A 9,344-nucleotide genomic window follows, 5' to 3' on the forward strand; every position below is an offset into this window, starting at 1 on the left:
CAAAGAATCCCTACTCAACCGCTAATATATTTTCGAGATGGAGTTTCTGGTGGATGAGAAAAATATTTCATAAGGGTTTGCAAGAACCACTTGAAGAGGAAGAGTTATATCAGCACCGTAAAGACTTAGATAGTGAACGAGTAACTACAAAGTTTTCGTAAAAACAAGACGGTGCAATAATCCGTTCGCGTAGTTTAACTGCTGTGTATTTTATTTTAGAAGATTTAGTGTTTCCAGCAGAGATCGTAGGCAAACGTATTCGTGCCAAATTGGATGGCACCCAAATTATATATAAAGGTGCATTTGGATAAGAATCTACAAACGACCATTGAGCACAAAGTAAGTGTTAAATAACACTTATTTCATTAAATCTTTTTTTGCGCTTGTGTTTTTTGCTGTTTAAAATTAGTGGTCCAATGTTTCGTTTACGCTTCATTGCTCAAACTGAATTGTAGCTTATTCATATATTGGTAACATTCATCAAATTTAATGAGTGTAGCAATTAACTTGCAGCAATTAATTCAATATGTCTAAATAATAATAATTCATTAAACAGAATAATATAACAATTTTGCATGATTTGCATAAGGAATTATTTGAAAATAATTTCTGTTGTACGAATACGAGAACGAGTACGCGTAATTACCGTACATTGTCTATAAAGTTTTGTTGTAACATTGAAAAAATATTGTAAATTTTTTGCATTGCTATTTACTATTATTCACGATTTAAAAAATTTTTGTTGCATTTACCATATTGAGTGGTGCTCGTGTCGGTTATCTTCATTTCTTGAACTTCGAATTTATTACTACATTTTTGGTTTATCATAATCAAACGTAACTGTAAATAAAGAAATTTAACATCAATCGGACTAGAAGAAAAATTGAACGCCCAAAGAATCCCTACTCAACCGCTAATATATTTTCGAGATGGAGTTTCTGGTGGATGAGAAATATATTTCATAAGGGTTTGCAAGGACCACTTGAAGAGGAAGAGTTATATCAGCACCGTAAAGACTTAGATAGTGAACGAGTAACTACAAAGTTTTCGTAAAAACAAGACGGTGCAATAATCCGTTCGCGTAGTTTAACTGCTGTGTATTTTATTTTAGAAGATTTAGTGTTTCCAGCAGAGATCGTAGGCAAACGTATTTGTGCCAAATTGGATGGCACCCAAATTATAAAGGTGCATTTGGATAAGAATCTACAAACGACCATTGAGCACAAAGTAAGTGTTAAATAACACTTATTTCATTAAATCTTTTTTGCACTTGTGTTTTTTGCTGTTTAAAATTAGTGGTCCAATGTTTCGTTTACGCTTCATATATTGGTAACATTCATCAAATTTAATGAGTCTAGCAATTAACTTGCAGCTTAATTCAATATGTCTAAATAATAATAATTCATTAAACAGAATAATATAACAATTTTGCATCATTTGCATAAGGATAAGGAATTATTTGAAAATAATTTCTGTTGTACGAATACGAGAACGAGTACGCGTAATTACCGTACATTGTCTATAAAGTTTTGTTGTAACATTGAAAAAATATTGTAAATTTTTTGCATTGCTATTTACTGTTATTCACGATTTAAAAAATTTTTGTTGCATTTACCATATTGAGTGGTGCTCGTGTCGGTTATCTTCATTTCTTGAACTTCGAATTTATTACTACATTTTTGGTTTATCATAATCAAACGTAACTGTAAATAAAGAAATTTAACATGAATCGGACTAGAAGAAAAATTGAACGCCCAAAGAATCCCTACTCAACCGCTAATATATTTTCGAGATGGAGTTTCTGGTGGATGAGAAATATATTTCATAAGGGTTTGCAAGGACCACTTGAAGAGGAAGAGTTATATCAGCACCGTAAAGACTTAGATAGTGAACGAGTAACTACAAAGTTTTCGTAAAAACAAGACGGTGCAATAATCCGTTCGCGTAGTTTAACTGCTGTGTATTTTATTTTAGAAGATTTAGTGTTTCCAGCAGAGATCGTAGGCAAACGTATTCGTGCCAAATTGGATGGCACCCAAATTATATATAAAGGTGCATTTGGATAAGAATCTACAAACGACCATTGAGCACAAAGTAAGTGTTAAATAACACTTATTTCATTAAATCTTTTTTTGCGCTTGTGTTTTTTGCTGTTTAAAATTAGTGGTCCAATGTTTCGTTTACGCTTCATTGCTCAAACTGAATTGTAGCTTATTCATATATTGGTAACATTCATCAAATTTAATGAGTGTAGCAATTAACTTGCAGCAATTAATTCAATATGTCTTAATAATAATAATTCATTAAACAGAATAATATAACAATTTTGCATGATTTGCATAAGGATAAGGAATTATTTGAAAATAATTTCTGTTGTACGAATACGAGAACGAGTACGCATAATTACCGTACATTGTCTATAAAGTTTTGTTGTAACATTGAAAAAATATTGTAAATTTTTTGCATTGCTATTTACTGTTATTCACGATTTAAAAAATTTTTGTTGCATTTACCATATTGAGTGGTGCTCGTGTCGGTTATCTTCATTTCTTGAACTTCGAATTTATTACTACATTTTTGGTTTATCATAATCAAACGTAACTGTAAATAAAGAAATTTAACATGAATCGGACTAGAAGAAAAATTGAACGCCCAAAGAATCCCTACTCAACCGCTAATATATTTTCGAGATGGAGTTTCTGGTGGATGAGAAAAATATTTCATAAGGGTTTGCAAGGACCACTTGAAGAGGAAGAGTTATATCAGCACCGTAAAGACTTAGATAGTGAACGAGTAACTACAAAGTTTTCGTAAAAACAAGACGGTGCAATAATCCGTTCGCGTAGTTTAACTGCTGTGTATTTTATTTTAGAAGATTTAGTGTTTCCAGCAGAGATCGTAGGCAAACGTATTCGTGCCAAATTGGATGGCACCCAAATTATATATAAAGGTGCATTTGGAAAGAATCTACAAACACCCATTGAGCACAAAGTAAGTGTTAAATAACACTTATTTCATTAAATCTTTTTTGCACTTGTGTTTTTTGCTGTTTAAAATTAGTGGTCCAATGTTTCGTTTACGCTTCATATATTGGTAACATTCATCAAATTTAATGAGTCTAGCAATTAACTTGCAGCAATTAATTCAATATGTCTATATAATAATAATTCATTAAACAGAATAATATAACAATTTTGCATGATTTGCATAAGGAATTATTTGAAAATAATTTCTGTTGTACGAATACGAGAACGAGTACGCGTAATTTTACCGTACATTGTCTATAAAGTTTTGTTATAACATTGAAAAAATATTGTAAATTTTTTGCATTGCTATTTACTATTATTCACGATTTAAAAAATTTTTGTTGCATTTATCATATTGAGTGGTGCTCGTGTCGGTTATCTTCATTTCTTGAACTTCGAATTTATTACTACATTTTTGGTTTATCATAACCAAACGTAACTGTAAATAAAGAAATTTAACATGAATCGGACTAGAAGAAAAATTGAACGCCCAAAGAATCCCTACTCAACCGCTAATATATTTTCGAGATGGAGTTTCTGGTGGATGAGAAAAATATTTCATATGGGTTTGCAAGGACCACTTGAAGAGAAAGACTTATATCAGCACCGTAAAGACTTAGATAGTGAACGAGTAACTACAAAGTTTTCGTAAAAACAAGACGGTGCAATAATCCGTTCGCGTAGTTTAACTGCTGTGTATTTTATTTAGAAGATTTAGTGTTTCCAGCAGAGATCGTAGGCAAATGTATTTGTGGCAAATTGGATGGCACCCAAATTATAAAGGTGCATTTGGATAAGAATCTACAAACGACCATTGAGCACAAAGTAAGTGTTAAATAACACTTATTTCATTAAATCTTTTTTTGCACTTGTGGTTTTTGCTGTTTAAAATTAGTGGTCCAATGTTTCGTTTACGCTTCATTGCTCAAACTGAATTGTAGCTCATTCATATATTGTAACATTCATCAAATTTAATGAGTCTAGCAATTAACTTGCAGCAATTAATTCAATATGTCTAAATAATAATAATTCATTAAACAGAATAATATAACAATTTTGCATGATTTGCATAAGGAATTATTTGAAAATAATTTCTGTTGTACGAATACGAGAACGAGTACGCGTGATTATCGTACATTGTCTATAAAGTTTTGTTGTAACATTGAAAAAGTGTTGTAAATTTTTTGCATTGCTATTTACTGTTATTCACGATTTAAAAAATTTTTGTTGCATTTACCATATTGAGTGGTGCTCGTGTCGGTTATCTTCATTTCTTGAACTTCGAATTTATTACTACATTTTTGGTTTATCATAATCAAACGTAACTGTAAATAAAGAAATTTAACATGAATCGGACTAGAAGAAAAATTGAACGCCCAAAGAATCCCTACTCAACCGCTAATATATTTTCGAGATGGAGTTACTGGTGGATGAGAAAAATATTTCATAAGGGTTTGCAAGGACCACTTGAAGAGGAAGACTTATATCAGCACCGTAAAGACTTAGATAGAGAACGAGTAACTACAAAGATTTCGTAAAAACAAGACGGTGCAATAATCCGTTCGTAGTTTAACTGCTGTGTATTTTATTTTAGAAGATTTAGTGTTTCCAGCAGAGATCGTAGGCAAACGTATTCGTGCCAAATTGGATGGCACACAAATTATAAAGGTGCATTTGGATAAGAATCTACAAACGACCATTGAGCACAAAGTAAGTGTTAAATAACACTTATTTCATTAAATCTTTTTTGCACTTGTGGTTTTTGCTGTTTAAAATTAGTGGTCCAATGTTTCGTTTACGCTTCATATATTGGTAACATTCATCAAATTTAATGAGTCTAGCAATTAAATTGCAGCAATTAATTCAATATGTCTAAATATAATAATTCATTAAACAGAATAATATAACAAATTTGCATGATTTGCATAAGGAATTATTTGAAAATAATTTCTGTTGTACGAATACGAGAACGAGTACGCGTAATTACCGTACATTGTCTATAAAGTTTTGTTATAACATTGAAAAAATATTGTAAATTTTTTGCATTGCTATTTACTGTTATTCACGATTTAAAAAATTTTTGTTGCATTCACCATATTGAGTGGTGCTCGTGTCGGTTATCTTCATTTCTTGAACTTCGAATTTATTACTACATTTTTGGTTTATCATAACCAAACGTAACTGTAAATAAAGAAATTTAACATGAATCGGACTAGAAGAAAAATTGAACGCCCAAAGAATCCCTACTCAACCGCTAATATATTTTCGAGATAGAGTTTCTGGTGGATGAGAAAAATATTTCATAAGGGTTTGCAAGGACCACTTGAAGAGGAAGACTTATATCAGCACCGTAAAGACTTAGATAGTGAACGAGAAACTACAAAGTTTTCGTAAAAACAAGACGGTGCAATAATCCGTTCGCGTAGTTTAACTGCTGTGTTTATTTTAGAAGATTTAGTGTTTTCAGCAGAGATCGTAGGCAAACGTATTCGTGCCAAATTGGATGGCACCCAAATTATAAAGGTGCATTTGGATAAGAATCTACAAACGACCATTGAGCACAAAGTAAGTGTTAAATAACACTTATTTCATTAAATCTTTTTTTGCACTTGTGGTTTTTGCTGTTTAAAATTAGTGGTCCAATGTTTCGTTTACGCTTCATTGCTCAAACTGAATTGTAGCTCATTCATATATTGGTAACATTCATCAAATTTAATGAGTCTAGCAATTAACTTGCAGCAATTAATTCAATATGACTAAATAATAATAATTCATTAAACAGAATAATATAACAATTTTGCATGATTTGCATAAGGAATTATTTGAAAATAATTTCTGTTGTACGAATACGAGAACGAGTACGCATAATTACCGTACATTGTCTATAAAGTTTTGTTGTAACATTGAAAAAATATTGTAAATTTTTTGCATTGCTATTTACTGTTATTCACGATTTAAAAAATTTTTGTTGCATTCACCATATTGAGTGGTGCTCGTGTCGGTTATCTTCATTTCTTGAACTTCGAATTTATTACTACATTTTTGGTTTATCATAACCAAACGTAACTGTAAATAAAGAAATTTAACATGAATCGAACTAGAAGAAAAATTGAACGCCCAAAGAATCCCTACTCAACCGCTAATATATTTTCGAGATGGAGTTTCTGGTGGATGAGAAAAATATTTCATATGGGTTTGCAAGGACCACTTGAAGAGGAAGAGTTATATCAGCATCGTAAAGACTTAGATAGTGAACGAGTAACTACAAAGTTTTCGTAAAAACAAGACGGTGCAATAATCCGTTCGCGTAGTTTAACTGCTGTGTATTTTACTGTGAGAAGATTAGGTTTCCAGCAAGATCGTAGCAAAACTATTGTGCCAAATTGATGGCACCCAAATTAAAAGGTGATTTGGATAAGAATCCACAACGACCATGACCACAAAGTAAGTTTTAAATAACACTTATTTCATTAAATCTTTTTTGCACTTGTGTTTTTTGCTGTTTAAAATTAGTGGTCCAATGTTTCGTTTACGCTTCATTGCTCAAACTGAATTGTAGCTCATTCATATATTGGTAACATTCATCAAATTTAATGAGTCTAGCAATTAACTTGCAGCAATTAATTCAATATGACTAAATAATAATAATTCATTAAACAGAATAATATAACAATTTTGCATGATTTGCATAAGGAATTATTTGAAAATAATTTCTGTTGTACGAATACGAGAACGAGTACGCGTAATTATCGTACATTGTCTATAAAGTTTTGTTGTAACATTGAAAAAGTGTTGTAAATTTTTTGCATTGCTATTTACTGCTATTCACGATTTAAAAAATTTTTGTTGCATTTACCATATTGAGTGGTGCTCGTGTCGGTTATCTTCATTTCTTGAACTTCGAATTTATTACTACATTTTTGGTTTATCATAACCAAACGTAACTGTAAATAAAGAAATTTAACATCAATCGGACTAGAAGAAAAATTGAACGCCCAAAGAATCCCTACTCAACCGCTAATATATTTTCGAGATGGAGTTTCTGGTGGATGAGAAAAATATTTCATAAGGGTTTGCAAGGACCACTTGAAGAGAAAGACTTATATCAGCACCGTAAAGACTTAGATAGTGAACGAGTAACTACAAAGTTTTCGTAAAAAAAAGACGGTGCAATAATCCGTTCGCGTAGTTTAACTGCTGTGTATTTTATTTTAGAAGATTTAGTGTTTCCAGCAGAGATCGTAGGCAAACGTATTCGTGCCAAATTTGATGGCACCCAAATTATAAAGGTGCATTTGGATAAGAATCTACAAACGACCATTGAGCACAAAGTAAGTGTTAAATAACACTTATTTCATTAAATCTTTTTTTGCACTTGTGTTTTTTGCTGTTTAAAATTAGTGGTCCAATGTTTCGTTTACGCTTCATTGCTCAAACTGAATTGTAGCTTATTCATATATTGGTAACATTCATCAAATTTAATGAGTGTAGCAATTAACTTGCAGCAATTAATTCAATATGTCTTAATAATAATAATTCATTAAACAGAATAATATAACAATTTTGCATGATTTGCATAAGGAATTATTTGAAAATAATTTAATTTCTGTTGTACGAATACGAGAACGAGTACGCGTAATTACCGTACATTGTCTATAAAGTTTTGTTGTAACATTGAAAAAATATTGTAAATTTTTTGCAGTGCTATTTTACTGTTATCACGATTTAAAAATTTTGTTGCATTTACCAATTGAGTGGTTGCTCGTGTCGGTTATCTTCATTTCTTGAATTCAATTATTCTACATTTTTGGTTATCATGGAATCAAAGTAACTGTAAATAAAGAATTTAACATGAATGCGACTAAAGAAAATTGAACGCGCAAAAATCCCTACTCAACCGCTAATATATTTTCGAGATGGAGTTTCTGGTGTATGAGAAAAATATTTCATAAGGGTTTGCAAGGACCACTTGAAGAGGAAGACTTATATCAGCACCGTAAAGACTTAGATAGTGAACGAGTAACTACAAATTTTTCGTAAAAACAAGACGGTGCAATAATCCGTTCCGTTAGTTTTAACGCTGTGTATTTATTTAGAAGATTTAGGTTTCCAGCAGAGATCCGTAGGCAAACGTATTCGTGCCAAATTGTGGCACCCAAATTATAAAGGTGCATTGCATAAGAATCTACAAACGACCATTTGAGCACAAATAAGTGTTAAATAACAGCTATTTCATTAATCTTTTCCGCACTCGCTTTTTGTGTTTAAAATTAGTGGTCCAATGTTTCGTTTACGCTTCATTGCTCAAACTGAATTGTAGCTTATTCATATATTGGTAACATTCATCAAATTTAATGAGTGTAGCAATTAACTTGCAGCAATTAATTCAATATGTCTAAATAATAATAATTCATTAAACAGAATAATATAACAATTTTGCATGATTTGCATAAGGATAAGGAATTATTTGAAAATAATTTCTGTTGTACGAATACGAGAACGAGTACGCATAATTACCGTACATTGTCTATAAAGTTTTGTTGTAACATTGAAAAAATATTGTAAATTTTTTGCATTGCTATTTACTGTTATTCACGATTTAAAAAATTTTTGTTGCATTTACCATATTGAGTGGTGCTCGTGTCGGTTATATTCATTTCTTGAACTTCGAATTTATTACTACATTTTTGTATCATAATCAAACGTAAACTGAAATAAAAAATTAACATGAATCGGAACTGAAGAAAAATTGAACGCGCAAAGAAATCCTACTCAACCGCTAATATATTTTCGTGATGGAGTTTCTGGTGGATGAGAAAAATATTTCATATGGGTTTGCAAGGACCACTTGAATAGGAAGAGTTATATCAGCATCGTAAAGACTTAGATAGTGAACGAGTAACTACAAAGTTTTCGTAAACAGACGTGCAATTAATCCGTTCGCGTAGGTTTAACTGCTGTGATTTTTATTTTAGAATATTTTCCAGCAGAGATCGTAGGCAAACGTATTCGTGTCAAATTGGATGGCACCCAATTGATAAAGGTGCATTTGGATAAGAACCAACAAACGACCATTGAGCACAAAGTAAGTGTTATTTATTTCATTAAATCTTATTTTGCACTTGTGTTTTTTGCTGTTTAAAATTAGTGGTCCAATGTTTCGTTTACGCTTCATTGCTCAAACTGAATTGTAGCTCATTCATATATTGGTAACATTCATCAAATTTAATGAGTCTAGCAATTAACTTGCAGCAATTAATTCAATGTGTCTAAATAATAATAATTCATTAAACAGAATAATATAACAATTTTGCATGA

The sequence above is a fragment of the Teleopsis dalmanni genome, chromosome X, assembly GCF_002237135.1.
Source record: "Teleopsis dalmanni isolate 2A chromosome X, ASM223713v2, whole genome shotgun sequence".
NCBI classification, from domain to species: domain Eukaryota; kingdom Metazoa; phylum Arthropoda; class Insecta; order Diptera; family Diopsidae; genus Teleopsis; species Teleopsis dalmanni.